The sequence below is a fragment of the Bos indicus genome, chromosome 12 (assembly GCF_029378745.1).
Source record: "Bos indicus isolate NIAB-ARS_2022 breed Sahiwal x Tharparkar chromosome 12, NIAB-ARS_B.indTharparkar_mat_pri_1.0, whole genome shotgun sequence".
In the NCBI taxonomy this organism is placed as follows: domain Eukaryota; kingdom Metazoa; phylum Chordata; class Mammalia; order Artiodactyla; family Bovidae; genus Bos; species Bos indicus.
Window position 1 is genome coordinate 45,619,563 of NC_091771.1, and position 22,175 is coordinate 45,641,737.

Sequence of the window (22,175 nt, forward strand, 5' to 3'; positions counted from 1 at the left end):
TTGAAATGTGTCATTATCTACATATCTATTATATTTGAGTGCTTCTCAAAATGCTTTCTGTGTTTCCTAACTTATTTGTGATTCCACACATTCATAAATGAATTGTCCATTAGCTTATAGTGTGTGCTAGAGATACTTAAAAGGAGAATTGAGATTATACATACATAATTTTAGTCCTTTGTAATTATAAATTTCAAATAAGCTATATTATTTTACATTTCAAAAGATTTAATATTTGTTTCACTTAAAGAAACAGTAACTAAAAATTCAATTCAACCGTCTCTTTTCAGATATTTGAAAACTCTGATTAGCCTTAAGACAAGTTATCATATTGTTTACTTAAAATTCTACTTCCTTAGACAGCTTTTTAAGATAGGCATCTATTTTTATAGAGGTTCCAGAGGGAACGCAGTTACACAATTGTGCCTTAGTACACTGAGAACAATAAAATACAGGATCTGCCAGCTGAAGTGGAAGTTAACAGTTTAGTCTCTGGCAATATTATTTTTAAGAATGCTTTCACTTTCTTCAGTTTAGGTAAAGCTAGTGGTTGGTTTGAACTAGAATCCCCTCCATACTTCAGAACGCATATCATGAACAAAGCTTTCATGTAAGTTAAATAAGCTTAACAAGTTTAAATTATGTTATAGAAAAGGAAAAAAAATCTTTTTGGTTAATAATGCATTCATATTTCCAAACTTATTTCAAGATTTTTGAAAATTAAGTAATTAATTGGTTGAAGATGTGATAAAGAGACCCTACCTTTAGCCCGAAGTGCAAATTACTCACATCACAGCACAATGGTACTCTCAATGAAATTTTTAAATAAACATTCCCACTTTCTGCCCTATAGGACAAACATTCTTGGATAAAATGTTTTTTTGTTTGTTTGAATTACTATAAATCATCTTTATTTCAGTCATCTAAATTAAAAACCAAATACTGCAGGATTGGAAGATATCATATTCATCTCTGATTCTGCATTCTGTAAAGAATAAAATTTTTTAAAACAAAATAAATAATTTTTCAAGGAATATACTGTAACTGATTCAAAAACTAAATTGATTCAGCAAATATAGTTTGAATCCCTTCAAGTTATGGCAATTTTAAAAATAATAGCCTGGACTGACATTCTTCAGTGTTAACCCACATATGTAATTGCCACCAAATTATCTAATTTGAACTGATGTTATTAAGTTATAGAGAAACATGGTTTTTTATTGTTTAATTTTCAAGTGATTATTTTTTTCCTTAACAAATGAGAAATCACATAAGCCATGTTGACTAATTATTATATCCTAAAAAAGTTCATGTGTACTGAAGGCACCGTTACCCTGAACCCCACAATCTAGACAGTCCCAGAGGAGGCATTTGAAATGACTCAAACAATACAACAGTTTGAAATTGATCTGGGAATCTCATTTCCCTCTTTGTACCAAAGCTCAACTCTGTTTGCTATAAATATTATGATACCATTCTGCACGTATTAACATCACTCAGTACTTTAGCTAAAACATAACTTGTCTAATAATACAAATTAATTTTACAGGCATTGTACTTTTAACCCCTATAATCCAGTTTATTTTTATAGAGGAGCAAGTGGAAGAATTTAAGAGTGTTCTATTTAAACTATTAATCCTTTTCTATGCTTCAATTTAAAAAGAAAAATGAATTAAATATATTAGGATTTCATCATGAAAGATAACCAGATAATGGAATAATGTCTAACCTTTTTTTTTAGTCTCAGGGTAAAGATTTAGGTATATATTTTCATTTAGCTCCTCCCCTGATGTAGAAATGTCATACTCTCTAATTATTTATTTTTGAGTCTTTTTCATAGTCATACATATTTTTCCATTGCAATATATGATACTCATGAAAATCTTGAAAAGAAGCAAGTAACTTCTATTTCTTTAAGTTCTCACTTACCAATTGCTTATGTGTAACTGTGAAATTATGTGAAATTGACTTTGTTGTCCAGCAGACTTTATATCTCTGATCCATCGTGTAGCCTTCCCTGGTGTCTTGACAAGTTACTTATATTTTTGAACCCCAACTATTTCTTTGGTAATATGAGAGTACATTTACTTCATAGGATTATTTTGAAGATTAAAGAATACAATATTTTCAAGTGCTTTTCAAGTAAGACCTCCAAGTATATTTGTTGGCCCCTTTATTTTACTTTTCACAATTAATGGCTAAATGGAATCAGAATTTTTAAAGTAAGATTAAATAGTAGTGGATTATTTAGAAAATAGCTTATATTTTTACAGCAATGAATGGATACTGTATTTTTTGTCAAGGTTAGCTTAAGAAAGAAAGCATTATGTCCTATGTTATAATGTAGATTTATAAAAAATATGGCCTAATGTTTTTTCAAGCTGTGACTAATATTAATATAGGTGCAATAGCATTACCATTTATGAGGAGGAACAGCAAGAGTTGAAAGAAAGGAGAGTAGTTTGGAAAAATATTTGAATCCTTGAAACCAGAAAGTAAGCAGGTTTATAATGGTCTTCAAGCAGGACAACTCTCCTTGGAACACTGCTGAAATTCTGGTGCCTGTGACTGGCTGGGAATCATGATAAAAGTCCACATATCCAAGGGTATACTTCCATAAGAGCCTCTCACTTAGAATAGATCATAGGAGCCAGGCATGGAGGATGGACAGAACATCAAACATAGACTGAAAAACTTAATTCAAGACACTCTCAAAAAACTATTGAGATTGGTTTAAGGCAGTCAACGACTTCCTTCTACCACAAATCCCATGATACAATAGAAACTATTTTAAAGAAGACTAAATTCATGCTGAATCTGATAAGTACATTTTTACCTGTTCATAAATAATGAAGAATTCTTAAAGTTAGAAAATATATGACTATCACTATATTGGGGAACAAAACTGGAGGAAAAAAGCCCTAAACACATGCAAGCTGAAATATGAAAAAGTAGGAACATTGGAGGAAGACCAGGTCTTGATCAATAAGCAGTGTCATTGGCTTGGGGGTGATAAATTAGAGAGATGCATTTGCTGCAGCTGGGTGGTCCAGATTCTCCTTCTTTCCCTGAGCATTAGTAATAGTCCCAAGCATTAGTAATAGTGATATTTATAGACAAATTGTAGCAGTGGATCAACCGCATGTGGAAAAATAGGTGTCAACATGGTTAGGTGACCATAATTCCCAAAAAAGATAATTCACACATCCACACTAGAGGTCATTAGCCCATATTAAGGATCTCCAAATTTTGACAAAAATTATCCAACAACAATAATAGTTAACAGATACCAAAAATGTATGTGATAGGCACTGTGCTATGTACTTTATGTGCATTATCTGATTTAGTATCTACAATAATTATAACAAATATCGGTAGTTCCACTTTCTTTTAACACAAGTGAGAAATTTTCTGCTTGAAAGATGAAATAATAATCCTCAGGTCATACAGGTAAAAAGTAGGAGAACTAACTGGCATTTGACCCCAACCTGACCCCAGAGTGTCAGACCTTTTAGCAGCCATATTTGATGGTGTATCAGAATTCTGGATCATCTCAGGATGGCTCTGAAACAGAAGGGATGAAGAACATGATAGGCCATTTACTCGAACCTTTACCTCATAAAAGTTCCAAAAGAATACTTACCATATACGATCCAGTAATTACACTTTGAGCATTTAACCAAAGTATTTGAAAACATGTACACACAAACACTTGCATGCAGTTGTTTATAGCAGCTTTCTTCATCACCACCTAAACTTAGGAGCAACCAAGAGCTCCTTCAGTAGATGAATGAATGACTAAACTATGGTACATCCATATAGTGAAATAAGATTCAATACTAAAAAAAATGAGCTATCAAGCCATAAAAAGACATGGAGGAGTCTTTAATGCATGGTACTAAGTGAAAAAAGTTAGTCTGAAAACACTTCAGGCTGTATGATTCTAAGAATATGATGTTCTGGAAAAAGCAAAATGATAGAGATATTAATAGAAAAAAGATTCCTTATTGACAGGAGCTGTTGTGACCAAGGGAAGGATGGATAGGTGAAGCACAGAGAATATTGAAGGCAGTAAAAATCCTCCATATAACACTATAAGTATGGATACACGTTATTTAGATGTTTGTGCATATGCATAGAATATACAACCAGCAGAGAACTCTAAGATAAAATATGGACTTCAGTTCAGTTCAGTCAATCAGTTGTGTCCAACTCTTTGCTACCAGGCCTCCCTGTCCATCACCAACTCCCGGGGTTAACTCAAATTCACGTCCATAGAGTCAGTGATGCCATCGAGCCATCTCATCCTGTGTTGTCCCCTTTTCCTCCTGCCCCCAATCCCTCCAGGCATCAGGGTCTTTTCCAATGAGTCAACTCTTCATGTGAGGTGACCAAGTATTGGAGTTTCAGCTTCAACATCTATCCTTCCAATGAACATCCAGGACTGATCTCCTTTAGAATGGACTGGTTGGATCTCCTTGCAGTCCAAGGGACTCTCAAGAGTCTTCTCCAACACCACAGTTCAAAAGCATCAATTCTTCAGTGCTCAGCTTTCTTCACAGTCCAACTCTCACATACATACATCACCACTGGAAAAACCACAGCCTTGACTAGATGGGCCTTTGTTGGCAAAGTAATGTCTCTGCTTTTGAATATGCTATCTAGGTTGGACATAACTTTCCTTCCAAGGAGTAAGCGTCTTTTAATTTTATGGCTGCAATCACCATCTGCAGTGATTTTGGAGCCCCCCAAAATTAAGTCTGACACTGTTTGCATCTATTTCCCATGAAGTGATGGGACTAGATGCCATGATCTTAGTTTTCTGAATGTTGAGCTTTAAGCCAACTTTTTCACTCTCCTCTTTCACTTTCATCAAGAGGCTTTTTAGTTCCTCTTCACTTTCTGCCACAACGGTGTTGTCATCTGCATATCTGAGGTTATCGATATTTCTCCCGGCAATCTTTATTCCAGCTTGTGCTTCGTCCAGCCCAGCATTTCTCATGATGTATTCTGCATATAAGTTAAATTAGCAGGGTGATAATATACAGCCTTGACGTACTCCTTTTCCTATTTGGAACCAGTCTGTTGTCCTTGTCCATTTCTAGCTGTTGCTTCCTGACCTGAATACAGATTTCTCAAGAGGCAAGTCAGGTGGTCTGGTATTCCCATCTCTTTCAGAATTTTCCACAGTTTATTGTGATCCACACAGTCAAAGGCTTTGGCATAGTCAATAAAGCAGAAATAGATGTTTTTCTGGAACTCTCTTGCTTTTTCAATGATCCAGCAGATGTTGGCAATTTGATCTCTGGTTTCTCTGCTTTTTCTAAAACCACCTTGAACATTGGGAAGTTCACGGTTCATGTACTTCTAAAGCTTGGCTTGGAAAATTTTGAGCATTACTTTACTAGCGTGTGAGATGAGTGCATTTGTGCAGTAGTTTGAGCATTCTTTGGCATTGCTTTTCTTTGGGATTGGAATGAAAACTGACCTTTTCCAGTCCTGTGGCCACTGCTGAGTTTTCCAAATTTGCTGGCATATTGAATGCAACACTTTCACAGCATCATCTTTCAGGATTTGAAATAGCTCAACTGGAATTCCATCACCTCCACTAGCTTTGTTCATAGTAATGCTTTCTAAGGCCCACTTGACTTCACATTCCAGGATATCTGGTTCTAAGTGAGTGATCACACCCATCGTAATTATCTGGGTTGTGAAGATCTTTTTTGGATAGTTTTTCTGTGTATTCTTGCTACCTCTTCTTAATATCTTCTGCTTCTGTTAGGTCCATACCATTTCTGTCCTTTATCGAGCCCATCTTTGCATGAAATGTTCCCTTGGTATCTCTAATTTTCTTGAGGAGATCTCTAGTCTTTCCGATTCTGTTGTTTTCCTCTATTTCTTTGCATTGATCGCTGAGAAAGGCTTTCTTATCTCTCCTTGCTATTCTTTGGAACTCTTCATTCAGATGCTTATCTTTCCTTTTCTCCTTTGCTGTTCAGTTATGATTATACAGTGGAAGTGAGATATAGATTTAAGGGACTAGATCTGACAGATAGAGTTCCTGATGAACTATGGACAGAGGTTCATGACATTATACTGGAGACAGGGATCAAGACCATTCCCATGGAAAAGAAATGCAAAAAAGCAAAATGGCTGTCTGGGGATGGCTTACAAACAGCTATGAAAAGAAGAGAAAATATGGACTTAGAGTGGTTATAATGAGTCAATACAGCTTTGTTGATTGTAGCAAGTGTACTACTCTGGTGGGGGATGTTGATAAAAGGGGAGCTTATGCATGTGTGACGGATAAGTGCTATATGGAAATTTCTATGTCTTCTGTTCAGTTTTGCTATAAACTTAAAATTTTTTAAATAAATTAAAAAGTTAAAATTCCCAAAAATAAAAGAGTAGAAATAATCAAGGAAATAATAGTAGACAACAGTTGATAACTAAATCATAAGTCTTCAGATTATAGGGTGCAAAAAATACAGTGCAAGATTAATTAAAAAGGCATGTGTGTGTGTGTGTGTGTGTATGTGCTCATTTGTATCTGACTCTTTCGCAACCCCATGGACTGTAGCCCACCATGCTCCTCTTTCCATGGAATTTTCCAGGCAACAATACTGGAGTGGCTTGACATTTCCTACTCCAGGGGATCTTCCTGACCTAAGGATCAAACTAGAATCTCTTGCATCTCCTGCATGGGCAGGTGGATTCTTTATCACTGTACCATCTGAGAAGCCCTCATTGAAAAAGCATATAATTAGATAAATCATGACATTTCAGCATTGTGTGGATAAAGAGAAGATCCTAAACGTTCATAGAGTGAAAAGAAAAAAGGTTTTCAGGATTCTAAAAAAGCACTTAACCAATTTGTAAGAAATCATAATTTTCAACCTGTTAGAAATCATAATTTTAAACCTGCTTCATTAATTACCTAAACTTTCATATATATGTGAAAATAACAAAAGTAACAAAATAAAGATATTTTAGACAAAGAAAATACTCAAGTTTAGTACTTCATAAAATACTTGGTTTAAACATTGTTATAATTCCGTCACTAACTCTCCAAATGATCATGGGTAGTATTCAAGGCAGGATATGGGTGGAAGTAGGGGAAAAGTTAATAGCAAAGTTCTTGTCTTATTCAGAAGAAAGATATAGATAATCGCTATTTATATATTGATCAAAAATTTTTGTCTGCTACATATTTGAAAATAGTGACAAGGAAACTAAAAATAGGAGATGCATCACCTAAACCACTAGAAAAATAAATAAAGGGAAGAAGGAAGGTGGTGAAAATGCTAAATCTTAAAAAAAAAAAAAATGATAGTATAGCATTTTAATAAACCCATATTTATGAGTGATCCTAAAAAATAAGATTGAGTTCATATTTTCATTAAAAATACAAGTTATCCAACATTATTAAAGGTAAATCCATATATAGAAATATAAAAATCTATATATGAAAAGTTTTAAAAAGCAAAATTATATACAATTTCTCAACAAATGAATATAATCGATTTGAAAAATAAGCCTATCAAGAAAATTTCACTAATGGAAAGAAAGTTTAGCACTAGAACTGGAATTCAGGTCAGGTGAATAAAATTCAGGACAAAAATTAGACTACAGATTTTATTTTGCTAAAAAGTATTGTTATCCAATATATATTTTGAAATATTAAGGAGAAAAGAAAGTGAGAAAGATCCAAATGACAAATACATAATAAGTATACTGATAGATACAACAAATTTCCCTCTGGAATTGACATATCAAAATCCCCAAACTAAGGAAAGGTAGGAAATATTAAGATATAAATAACAAAATTGTGTTGACTTACTTATATACCCAATGCATTCATTCAAAATGCACTAATTTGTTTACAAAAATTTACCTTATAACCCAAATGAAAACCTCAATAAAGTAAAATAAAAAAATATATTTTATAAACTATACCTCAGATAACAACTAATGGTGTTTCTCATTTAAAAAAAAAAGGCTATATTATGTAGACAAAGTATTATTTTTAATATGTTAAAATATGTATGTACAGATGACTAACAAACACATGAAAAGATGCTCAACATCACTCATTATCAGAGAAATACAAATCAAAACCACAATGAGGTACTATTTCACGCCAGTCAGAATGGCTGCGATCCAAAAGTCTACAAGCAATAATTGCTGGAGAGGGTGTGGAGAGAAGGGAACCCTCTTACACTGTTGGTGGGAATGCAAACTAGTACAGCTACTATGGAGAACAGTGTGGAGATTCCTTAAAAAACTGGAAATAGAACTGCCATATGACCCAGCAATCCCACTGCTGTGCATACACACTGAGGAAACCAGATTGAAAGAGACACGTGTACCCCAATGTCCATCACAGCACTGTTTATAATAGCCAGGACATGGAAGCAACCTAGATGTCCATCGGCAGATGAATGGATAAGAAAGTTGTGGTACATATACACAATGGAATATTACTCAGCTATTAAAAAAATGCATTTGAATCAGTTCTAATGAGGTGAATGAAACTGGAGCCTATTATACACAGTGAAGTAAGTCAGAAAGAAAAACACTAATACAGTATATTAACATATATATATGGAATTTAGAAAGACAGTAATGATGACCCTATATGCGAGACAGCAAAAGAGACACAGATGTAAAGAACAGACTTTTGGACTCTGTGGGAGAAGGTGAGGGTGGGATAATTTGAGAGAATAGCACTGAAACATGTATATTATCATATGTGAAATAGATCACCAGTTCAGGTTCGATGCGTGAGACAGGGTGCTCATGGCTGGTGCACTGGGATGACCCTGAGTGATGGGATGAGGAGGGAGGTGGAAGGGAGGGTCAGGATGGGGAACATATATACACCTATGGCTGATTCGTGTGAATGTATGGCAAAAACCATCACAATATTGTAAAGTAATTAGCCTCCATTTAAAATAGATTAAAAAAGAAAAAAGAAAACATGTATGTTAATTTCAAATTAAGAGGAACTGAAAATAAAGGAATCCACCTATTCTTCAGTATCAAGAAGTAAAAGCAATTAAAAATAGAGATAAATATAAAAAATAATGGAATAGAAAATAATAAGGAAAATGGTTTCATGAATATCACCAAAAGTAGATTCTTTGAAAAAGACTGATATAATAGGCAAATTTTTGCAAATTTGTATAAGAGAACTATAACAAGGAAAAGATAGCATTAAAATTAAAATGTTTATAACAGAAGAGATTAAAACTATAAGATAATACATTTTTATGATGAAGATATTGAAATATTTTTAAAAATTACCAAATATAACTAGTTGAAACAAGATTAATCAAGAATAAATAATTAATCCAATGACTTGCCACAGCAGAATAATTGGGCATTGATTTAAGCAAACATGCTTTAAATATTCATTCAAAATTTTTATTAAGAAAAGGGAAAATTATTGAATATTTCTCACACACTAGGCACCCTTCTAAGCACCAATGTATGGATAATCTAATTTAATCTTCACAAATAACACACAACTATGGATCATATAAAATTTATCAACCATAACATAACTAGGATAAACAGCCAAGTCAATATTGAAATGTAAGCTATCTGGCTCCAGAGCCCACACTTAGCTTCCATGTTATTCTGCCTTTTCTTAATACAAGCAGATGACTGGTTCCTTAGGTATGCTACTTATACTTAAGCATCCCATAGTCCTTTTCTTTAGGCTTGAATGAAGGCAAACTTCACTACCACCAGAGTATAGTGAGCATTTAAAATTTGTTGAATCCTCTGTAAGTGCAATGGAACAAGGGGTTTATGATGCAGAGTACACAACATTTCTTTTCTTTTCTCTTTCTTTTTTAGTCTTTAAATTATGAAAGTATGATAACACATTTACAAGAGACTTGGAAAATACAGAACAAAGTTACATGTAGTTCTACTGTATGTCCTGTGGCTTAGTAGCTCAGATGTGTCCGACTCTTTGCTACCCCATAGATTGTAGCCCGCCAGGCTCCTCTGTCCATGGGGACTCTCCAGGCAAGAATACTGGAGTGGGTTGCCATGCCCTCCTCCAAGGGATCTTCCCAACCCAGGGATCGAACTCAGGTCTCCTGCATTGCAGGAAGATTCTTTACGGTCTGAGCCACCAGGGAAGCATTGTGTATTATAATTTTTTTTTAAACTGAGGTAAATTAACACTTTTAGTTTTAGTTTCGGTATCAAACTCTAAAAAAAGGCTTCCCTGGTGGCTCAGATGGCAACCCATTCCAGTATTCTTGCCTGGAGAATCTGCATGGACAGAGGAGCTTGGCAAGCTACAGTCCATGGGGTCGCAAAGGAATCAGACACCACTGAGTGCCTAAACACAGCACACATATATAGAGAAAGGTAGAACAATATAGATATAGTAGAACTCAAAAGCACCATGAACCAATTCAACATAAATAAGATGTATACAATTTTCTGGAGAAGGAAATGGCAACCCACTTCAATACTCCTGCCTGGAAAATCCCATGGACAGAGGAGCCTGGGGGGTTCCAGTCCATGGGGTCACAAAGAGTCAGACATGACCGAGCAACTGACACACTATACAATTTTCACACAACAGTGGGACACAAATTCTATTCAAGTTCCCATAGACTATAAACCAGGAGACAGTGGAACATAACCAGCGACATAAAACAAGGTGTAAAGCACTGGGAAGACCCAGAGGGATAGTACAGGGAAGGGGGAGGGAGGAGGGTTCAGGATGAGGAACACGTGTATACCTGTGGTGGATTGATGTTGATATATGGCAAAACCAATACAATATTGTAAAGTTTAAAAAAAGCCATAGTATGATGGTATTGAAATCATACAATTTGTTCCCTTATCACTGCGGAATTATGTTATAAATCAGTATCAAAATATATTTGAAAATTGTCCACATATTTTCAATGCAATGTCACAATTATCAAGAGAGATCTTTAACTTAGCCATTGAAAGCCTCAATAAAGTTAGATGACTAAAAAAACACAGAGGGTGATTACAGAGAAAGAAAGCATTTAAATGAGGAATTAATATCAAAACGAGAAATTAGTATCAAAGATACTTTAAAAACCCTATGTATTTGGAAATTAAATGTCCACTTTTAAACGATGGGTATATCAAAGAAGCCATAAGGAAAATTAGAAAATATTTCTAGCAGACTAAAAATGAAAAGAGAATTTGCCAGAATTTGTTGCATTCAACTGAAGCTACTGAATGTACACAGCATTTTTTTTTTTTAGAGAAATCACCAAATATTTCTTCTGAGAGTGTTAGTTCTGAGGTCTCTTGATTATTTTTTGTTCTGCAGCCTTTCACCTTCCTCAGAAACTCCTGGTATTCTCTTATCAAATCTCTCTTTTTTAAATTATTTATTTATTTTAGTTGATTCTGTCTGTCTTTGTAGCAAACAGCATTATGGTTTTCTCAACATCTATCTCAAAATGTAGAGACCCCAATTTATTCGTTAAAAATGTCTTCAAACATGACAAAAGTTATCATACTATGGATGGAGGTTCTTCGCAATAAGAAAAACAATTACCTTTTTTAGGAGGACCCATATTTCTGTGTGTTTGACAGGAAAGCTAAGAAATTATTCCATGTACTGATTAGGAGTTTGATGACTTTAAATTTAATTTACATCTGTTTTGAAAGTGACTCAGTCGTGTCCTACTCTTTGCAACCTCATGGATATAGTCCTTGGAATTCTCCTGGCCAGAATACTGGAGTGGGCAACCGTTCCCTTCTCCAGCGGATCTTCCTGACCCAGGAATCAAACCGATGTCTCCTGCATTGCAGGCAGATTCTTTGCCAGCTGAGCTGCCAGGGAAGCCCTATATCTGTTCTATAAGTGGTCAGTCTTGGAAAATGAAGTATCAGCAGCATATCTATATTTATTTCACTGATGTATCATCCCATAGAGATTACACCCCATCTGGAAATCTCTAATTTTAACCATTCTTTGTCTCTTGGTCAGTTTCATTTACCAAGATAGCAAGAATAAAATAAGGACTTCTAAACAAAAGTGACTATAAATCTCCAATTATTCATGTTTGGAAAATAAGAGAGTATTATTAAAGCAAGTTATTTTCTATAACCAAGACACAGTATAACATAAAAATGCAAAGTGGAGAGGTAGGCTGCTTGGCGTGAATCTTGGTTCAGCCATTCATTCCTTTGTGACCAAGGGGCAGCTTCTTAACCCATCAGTTTCAAGTTTCCCCTCTATGAAGGGATAATGATAGCCCTGCTTCAGAGGAATGCTGTTGATATTAAATGAGGTGATATGTGGCTGCACTTAAGCATAAAGAGAGAGAGCTACAATTATCCTCCTGCTTAAAAACAAAAACAAAACCCTCTAGTTATATGTATTATGTATGAAACACAGCTTTTAATTTTTTTCAATTGAATTTTTTGGTTTTGAAATCCTAAATTTATAATGTTTTTAAAATATTTTCTGTTTCCTACACACTTGATTCTTGGGTTACTCCATCCAATTGGAAAGTTTCAATGATAAATAGCCTACCTTGATAAATGGTAAATAGATACTCGATACACAACATCAAGATACACACATCGATGTATCTTGGCTGTGCCTAGATCTTCAGCCTAAAGCCAAAAGAATCTCCAATGTCTTTATAGATAAATGTACATCGGCAATTCATCCTTCCCTCAAACTGAATGTACCCAATACTAAAATCATCATCTTCTCAAAATCATTTATATTGTTCTCTCTTTTTCTCTCAAGGGCACCTCTGCTCTCTCAATTCTAATGATTCAACTTTTATTATTTAATTAAACCTCCATGTTTCTGATCTATAAAATATACTTAGCCGATTTTAATCTACTGTCTCCCCTACTACTGCTTACATTTGTCTGCTTATTATCCTCTTGCCTAAACTCTTACCAGATGGGTTCTCCCCAGTGTCTTTCTTTTTTATGTTATTTCCTACTAAGGAATTATGATTTACTTTGATAAACAATAATTCTGTTCTTCCTCTCAAAGAACCATGGTAGACTTTATCTACCTAATAAATGACAAGCAAACCTCTCAACCTAAATTTATTTTATTCTGCTTCTTCTATACACTGCTCCAGCATTTGTAGTCTTTTTTTTTTTTTAACAAATCTTGAGCTTTTCAACATCCAGATTCTAATTTAGTCTTCAGTTTTCACTTTCTAACTATAATGAGTGACCTCATTTGCAAAGGGGAATGTGGTGGCGGGGGGCTATAAACTAAGAAGTTGGTATTAACATATTAAAGAGATAACCAACAAGGACTTATTGTATAGCACAGGGAACTCTATTAAATTTTCTGTAGTAACCTAAGGAGGAAAAGAATCTGAAAAAGAATAAAAAAGAATAGATATATGTGTATTTACAACTAAATCATTTTGCTCACTTGACACCAATGCAACATTGTGCATTAATTATACTCCCATATAAAATACTTTTTTTATAAAAGGAAACCCTATCAATATCAAGTACCACCACTTCCATGAACTGCCTGAGATCAAACAAATAGATTTCTTTCCTTTTAGTCAATGCTTGTGGCATTCTGTTTGCAACTGTAATGGCAAGTGTCCTCAAAATACTGTGTGAGGCTCCATAGTGTTTCACAGGCTTCCAACAGGCATTTGATACCAAATATATTTTAGAAAATTACTCAACTCTTTTTGAGTCTGTACTTTTCTTTGATTGCAGACAAATATAAATTTCCTTCATATAAAATAGCAAAAGAACTTTAAAGTCCTGAAATCATGACCAGGCATATAGTAAGTCCTCAATAAATATTAATTTTCTTATACAGCTACTAGTGATAAAAGTTAATCTCCTAATTACTTAATATGTCCTTATAAAATATAACTTTCTTTAGCACAAACATTCTAATTCTGATATTTCTATATACCTCTTGGTAATCTCCGTGCAAGTCCTTACAGAGTCGGCACTTAATAAAGTGCATTAAATTAAATTCCATTGCTTATTAACTATTATAAGAGTTAATGTTATAGATTTAGATGATTTCTTAAACAGATCTGTTTTCTTTGTGTTTTTTCCAACAGAATTTTACTGAAGTTAATTCAATCTCCAATTTTTAACCAGTATTAATGACATGAGATGATAGGAATGCTTGACCTGCAGGTTCTGAGGTCAACATTGTACATGAGAACTGCTGTTCATGGAAAAGTGCATGATTTTTCTGGAAAACAATTCCAGGAAATATACTGCTATATAGATTGGGTTATATCCATCCAGAATAGTATTGAATGTCTGCTATATCCATTGCTTTGTCCAAATTTAGATTATGAGTAATGGAGTCATACAAAGTTTACTAACAGGAAAAAGTAATTGTTTAGACAATGTTCCTCCTCATTGTATCAAAATATTTCACACATAATTACCAAGAGGAGATAGACTAAAGAAAGGTTAGCTTTGAAAGCATCCTTCAAACACTAAAATGCCCAAGAAAAATTCTGCAATATGACTTTAATTTGCTATTAAAAATGTATGCAGTATACATTGCATTATTCCACTTTTCTATTGTCTATTTTATATGGTGCTATGTATTTTTGCACTATAAAACACATGATATTCCAAAGAAATTTAGGAGGTTCAGTTCAGTTCAGTCGCTCAGTCGCGTCCAACTCTTTGCGACCCCGTGAATCACAGCACACCAGGCCTGTCCATCACCAACTCGCGGAATCACTCAAACTCACGTCCATTAAGTCGGTGATGCCATCCAGCCACCTCATCCTCTGGCGTCCCCTTTTCCTCCTGCCCCCAATCCCTCCCAGCATCAGAGTCTTTTCCAATGAGTCAACTCTTCACATGAAATGGCCAAAGTACTGGAGTTTCAGCTTTAGCATCATTCCTTCCAAAGAACACCCAGGAGGTTACATGAGTGTAAAATCAGTGCAAAAATGGCCAGGTAGGGTAAATATTTTATTAAGTGGCAGAATCATTTAATGTGTTTTTATTACTGCTATATTTCTTCTATAAAGTTATTTTTAATTCTACAAAATAAGCTTTGATAAGTCAAAACTGAATATTATATATATCATCTCAGTGTTGAATTGAGATAATGAGAAATATGAGAAATAGGCACAATGCTACCACAAACTGATGTCACAAATTAGTGAAACCCTAGTAAATGTGTATTTCATACATTGTCTCTGAAATGTGGATATAAATAATTTAAATGCGTATTAGGTCTAAAGTAAGTGAAATTTATGTTAAATTTATCCATACTTTCCTGCCTTACTCTCCAAATATTTAAAATTCCCCTTTCTTCACTGAAGCCCAGAAAGTGTACTTGACAAACTGCATGCCAAAAATGTAAACCAAAGAGTGGCATGACGAATAAATCATTAATGGTGAAGTATTAACATGTGAGGAATTGGCAGAGTAGGAAGACCCTGAGCTCACCTCCTCCCATAGGTACACCAAAATTGCAACTATTTATAGGGCAGCTGCTTCCCTGGTGGCTCAGATGGTAAAGCGTCTGCCTACAATGCAGGAGACTTGGGTTCGATCCCTGGGTCAGGAAGATCCTGTGGAGAAGGCAACGGCAACCCACACCAGTACTCTTGCCTGGAAAATCCCATGGATGGAGGAGCCTGGTAGGCCACAGTCAATGGGGTCGCAAAGAGTCCGAAATGACTGAGCAACTTCACTCACTTCACTTATTGATAAAGACTGAAATCGCTCAGAAAAAAAATCTACAACTAAAGATATAAAGAAGGAACCACACTGAGATGGGTAAGAGGGGTAGAGGTGTGGTATAGTCAAGACCTATATTCCAGAAATAGGAGGAATTATAATTAAATAGAGAGTCCACAAGGACTGGGGAATCCAATACACACAGCAGGATCCCCAGTCCAGTGGTCCTGTACTAGGAAGATGAGGCCTTAGAATATTTGGCTTTGAAGGCCAGGAGTGCTTATTGCCTGGAGAATTTCATGGACAGAAGAGCCTCACAGGCTACACTCCATGGAGTCACAGAGAGTCAGACATGATTCAGCAACTAACATTTTCAAGGGGCTTCCCTGGTGGCACACACAGGAAAGAATCTTCCTGAAGAGACTGGGATTTGATCTGCAGGAGACTGGGGTTCGATCCCTGGAACAGGAAGATCCCTTGGAGAAGGGAATTGCTACCCACTCCAGTATTCTCATCTGGAGAATTCCATGGATGAAGGAGCCTAGTGGGCTACAGTCCATGGGGATGCAAAGAATTAGACATGCCTGAGAGACAAATGTTTCTTAACTTTTTTCCAGTGCTTATTTTCAGTAGAGTCAGAGGGCTGCAGGAAATAGAGACTCACTCTTAAATGATGTACACAAAACCTCTGGGATTCAGGGAAGAAATAGTAATTTGAAAGGAGCCTGGGTAAGACCTATCTGCTTATCTTGAAAAGCCTCTCAGAGAGGCAGGGGGCAACTGGAGCTGACCCTAGGGACATAGATGCTGGCGGTAGTCACTTGGGGAACTTTTCCTACCATGTGGACACTGATGCTGACAAGCACCGTTTTGGAATCCTTCCTGTAGCTCATTAGCACCAGGACTCAGCCCACCCACCCCCACCAGTGTCAGCACCAGTACTGAGAGGTCTTAAGCCAAGTAACTAGCCCAGTGAGGACACCACTGCACTCACCAGCAGGCAGACTGCCTTAAGAACCCCTGAGCCAAACAGCATCCCAGGACATGACCCTATCCACCAGAGGGCCAGGGACCAGGCCTACAAACCACTGGGCCAGCACTAATCCAGGACCCTCTGGGCCCTAGCCCCACCCCCACCTGAGGGCCAACACATCAACAGTGGCACCCCTGGGTCCTGCAGTCAGAGACCCCAGTGGGTTGTACTAGCCTTTGGTCCAGTCTTATACAACATTGGGCTGGCATCAGTCCTAAGACCCGCAGTGCTTTGTCCCCACCCATCAGAGGGTGGGCACCTTTCCCAGGACAACCACCCACACAGACTACCTTGGCAGGTCAAGCTCAGTGATGAGCAGGCCAGCACAAGCCCAGAAACCCCTCGGCCCTGGCCTTCCCCACTAGCAAGCGAACATTAACTTTAAGACACCTTCCCTTAGCCGGTTACCCTGGGGTCTGGACCCACCAGCCAGTGGGCCAACACCATATTTGCAAACGCTCAAGACTCAACTCTGCCTGACAGTGGGCTACTACTAGTCCCAGTACCTTTCTTTATCCACCACTGGGTGTTCACCAGTCCTGGAATCCTCTAAGCCATGTCTCCAGTCTCCAGTAGGACAACTCCAGCTCTAGGACATCTTGAGCCCCTCAGCCAGCGGTCCTGGGACCTGATTTCACTGGTGATTGCCAGTTCCAAGATGCCACCCCTCAGCCAGCCTTCCCAGAATGCAGCCCCATTCACCAAGAAGCCATCAATAGAGAATGGATAAGTAAGATGTGGAATATTACTCAGTCATAAAAAGGAATGAATTATTGCTATTTGTGGCAACACGGATATAGAGGGTATTATGCTAAGTGAAATAAGTCAGAGAACAACAATTACTATATGGATTCACTTGCAAGTGGAGTCTGAAAAAGCAAAATCAATGAACAAACATAATGAAACACAATCAGAGTTATAGGTAAATAGAATAGACAGGGATTTTCCAGAGGGGAGGGAGATAGGGAGACAGGAAAAATAAATGAGGGAGATTAAAAAATACATTCTTTCAGTTGCAAAGTAAAGGAGTAATGGGTATGGCATATAAACTGTGTGAAATACAGTCAATAATTATGTAATATCTTTGTATGGTGACATTTGTAATTAGACTTATTGTGGTGATTAGCTTGAAATTAGTAAATATTGAATCACTATGTTTTGTAACAGAAACTAACATAGTGTTGTAAGTCAGTTCTACTTCAAAACTAACAAACTTCCAGTTATAAGATAAGTAATTATTAAAGATAAAATGTACAACATTAACACTGCTGTATATTACATATGAAAGTCAAGAGAGTAAATCCTAAGAGTTATCATCAAAAGAATAAAAGGTTTTTTTTCTATTTCTCTTTAATGATCTAAATTTATTGTGGTAATCACTTCATGATATATGTAAGTTAAACCATTATGCTGTATGCATGCATGCTAAGTTACTTCAGTCATTTCTGACTGTGCGATCCTATGGAATGTATCCCACCAGGCTCCTCTGTCAACAGATTCTCCAGGCAAGAATTCTGGAGTGGGTTGCCATGCCCTCCTCCAGGGGATTTTTCCAACCCAGGGATCGAACCCGAGTCTCTTATGTCTCCTGCGCTGGGAGACAGGTTCCTTACCATTAGCCTCAGCTGAGAAGGTCATTATGCTGTATAACTTAAACTTATACAGTGCTGCATGTTGATCACGTGTCAATAACACTGAAAGAAAAAAAAAAAAAAAGGGCTAGTGCAAGAGTTTCAATCATGACAGAGATGAAATAAGCTCACTACAGCCTATCTTTCCCCACGACTGCAACAAAAATCTTTGGGCAGAATTCGAAGAATGACTAGATTTACTCTGGAAAGTAAATAACACAGATGAAATGGGAGGAAAGTTAATCTTGAAGAAGAAAGATAAGACTTTCCTCATTTTTACCCTCCCCTCTTTATCTCCTGGCTTTTACCTGAGAGTACAAGTAGAGATGAACAATAAAATTTTGGAGGAAAATTCTGTCTTCAAAGCAAAAGGACAGAGAGTGGATTGGAGGGAAGATCTCCTTTTATTGATTTTCTGTTTTATCCTTTCCCTGAGGAAGCTCCAGTCATCAAGCTGACCTGCTTCCATGGTGGAATAGCTAAATCTCAGGGTAAAAACATCCTTCTATTCAGAGAAAGTGAGAAAGTAACACCAATGGCCCAAAGAGTGTGTGGGAGATCACCATTATGTTGTCTCTTATTTCTCTCTCAACTTTACCTGAGAAGGGCAGAGTGTTGCAACATTGTACAGTAGCCCAAATGGCTACATCATGAGAGAAATTTTGGTGAATGGGAAAAGGGGATCCCAGAGAACCAACAGAGTGGCTAGGAAACTGAGGAAATATAAGAAGGAAAAGGGGATTTTTAAATACTATACCTGAACTGACCAGAACCAGGCCCAGCTCATTTGGTGCACAATACAACAGATACCAGTAAACATGATCAAAGCTTTGAGAACTGAATTATTGTTCACACCAAGATGTAAGTCCTAGGTTAATCCCTGAATGAACAGTCAAAAGAAAGCAGCAGAGAGTTGACTTGGATACTCTCAAGCAACAGAGAGTAGACATGAATACTCATAATGACTTTGAAAGCACTGCCTGCGAAAGGCAAATCAAAACTTCTGATCTGGACTTAACCATGTCAACTGTCTGCTAAAAAAAATAATAAGAAAAGTACACTTAATCATCAAAGAATTTTTACAGGGCTTGGATTTTTACAATATAATACTCAAGAAAAGCTATGACAAACTTAGACTGCATATTAAAGAGCAGAGACATTACTTTACCGACAAAGGTCCATCTAGTCAAAGCAATGGTTTTTCCAATAGTCATGTATGGATGTGAGAGTAGGACCATAAAAAAAGCTGAGCACTGAAGAATTGATGCTTTTGAACTGTGGTGTTGGAGAAGACTCTTGAGAGTCTCTTGGACAGCAAGGAGATCAAACCAGTCAATCCTAAAGGAACTCAGTCCTGAATATTCATTGGAAGGACTCATGCTGAAGCTCCAATACTTTGGCCACCTGATGTGAAGAACTGACTCATTGGAAAAGACCTTGAAGCTGAGAAACATCGAAGACAGGATGAGAAGGGGAAAACAGAGGATGAGATGGTTGGATGGCATCACTGACTCAATGGACATGAGTTTGAGCAAGTTCCGGGAGTTAGTGATGGACAGGGAAGCCAGGTATGCTACAGTCCATGGGGTCACAGAGTTGGACAAGACTGAGTCACTGAACTGACTGTACAGGATATATTCCAAAAGCACTTGCCATCGAAAGAACTGTGAAAATCTGGCCAACACCAGTGAAAAAATTATTAAAATGCCAATTCCAAGATGACCTGGACTTTGAAATTATCAGGAAAATACTTAAAGCAGTTTATCACTGTGTCCTGTGAACTAACGTTGATCACTCTCAAAGTTAATAAAATTATGGAAATTTTTAGCAGAGAAATAGAAACTGTATTGTACAATAGGGTACCAATTAGAAATGTTATAAATGAAAAACACAATGTATATCATAAAAGATTCACTATATGGGCTCAGTAGCAGATACGGAAATTAAATAGGAAAGATTAGGTGAACTTAAAGTTAGATCAGCAGAAATTTTCCAATGTTAATAAAAGAAAAAAAAATGAACAAAAATCAGCAAAGCTCAAGCACATATGGGTCTTAACTAGAAGATCTGATAGTCATTTCATTAGCTCTCTAAAAAGAGTAGATAAAAGTTGGTACAGAGTGAAAAATAATTTGAAGAAATAATGATCTAAAAACTGACTCTCAAAATCTTAAAGGAGTTTTATCCTAATCTTCATTTCAGTCTGTTGCCCAAAGTCCAGTTTTTCCTTAGTGATGGAATTCAAGTATTGTTATCTGGCTGAAGTGAAGTCATCCTTCCTTGTTTCATTTGCACCAGATATGGCTAAATAAATGTGCTGGCCAATGAGTATAAGTAGACATGATTTGCATGACTTCTAGGAGATGTCTTTGCAACTACATGGTGTGTGTTTCTTCTTCCTTTTCTTTTTCTCTCTGCCTGAAATGTAAATCTTTTTGATCTGGTACTGAGTGCTTATTGACACAAAAATGAAAACAATTCTCAGCATCATGGACTGATAATTCAAGGACTGCTACATGGCAGAGAAAAAACTGTTTAAACTACTATCACTTAATTGTGAGTTATGGCACTCCACTCCAGTACTCTCGCCTGGAAAATCCCATGGATGGAGGAGCCTGGTAGGCTGCAGTCCATGGGGTCGCTAAGAGTCGGACACGACTGAGCGACTTCACTTTCACTTTTCATTTTCATGCATTGGAGAAGGAAATGGCAACCCGCTCCAGTGTTCTTGCCTGGAGAATCCCAGGGATGGTGGAGCCTGATGGGCTGCCATCATGGGGTCGCACAGAGTCGGACACAACTGAAGCGACTTAGCAGCAGCAGCAGTATAGTGGCTATTTGTTGTTACTATTGTTCATTCACTAAGTCACATCTGTATCTTTTGCCACCCCATGGACTATAGCCTGCCAGACTCCCCTGTCCATGGGATTCCCCAGGCAAGAATACTGGAGTGGGTTGTCATTTATTTATCCTAACTAACATAAGACCTTAGCTCAGTTACAATTCAGACATTCCCTTGGCACACTATCAAAAGTAGCTCTTCCCAAAATACTTTCTAACACATGATTTTACTTAATTGTCTTCATACAATCTATCACATCTCAATTATTTTAAATGTATTTACCTGCGGATTATTTTCTCTAAAGAGTATTTGGACTTTCTCAAGCACATATTTATACAAATCTTTCACTACTTTAAAAATATTGAAGCTTGAATAACAGTATTTTTTAAGGTTTTTCTTCCATGGAATTAATAATTTCCCAGCTTACTCTAATATCAAATCCAAAGCAATGATGGAGAATATCTAAAATTAAATATTTTTCAGTTATTTCATAATTAATGACAGCACATTTTAAATCTTAAAATCCAATGCTTAATTTATATGTTAACATTTGCTAAAAATAAAAGCATAAAGTAAAAAAAAAAAAATCACAATATTTAACACTGCAAAGAGTAGACCAAATATTTGCATCTGCCATTTCTACAAAGCATAATGGACAACAGCTTATATTTTATTTAGTTCTCCAACAGATGGAAGGATGGAAGAAAATTAGTATCACTAAGTAAAAGGTGGGAGACATCCAAAATTAATAACAGAAAATATAAACAGTTTATTCTACGTCTTTCCCAAACTAAAAAGTAAAGCCTATATTTTATGAAAGAGTAAATTATTAAAATGGGTATACCTGGTGTAAATTAGCAATTTAAAGAGTCATTGTGCATGTTGAAAATTGTTTGAGATACTAGCTCTTTGTATTTCATTTCGATATTGATTTTTATCTAACTTTTAAATTTCAAGTTTAAAATTCAATTAGAACGTGACT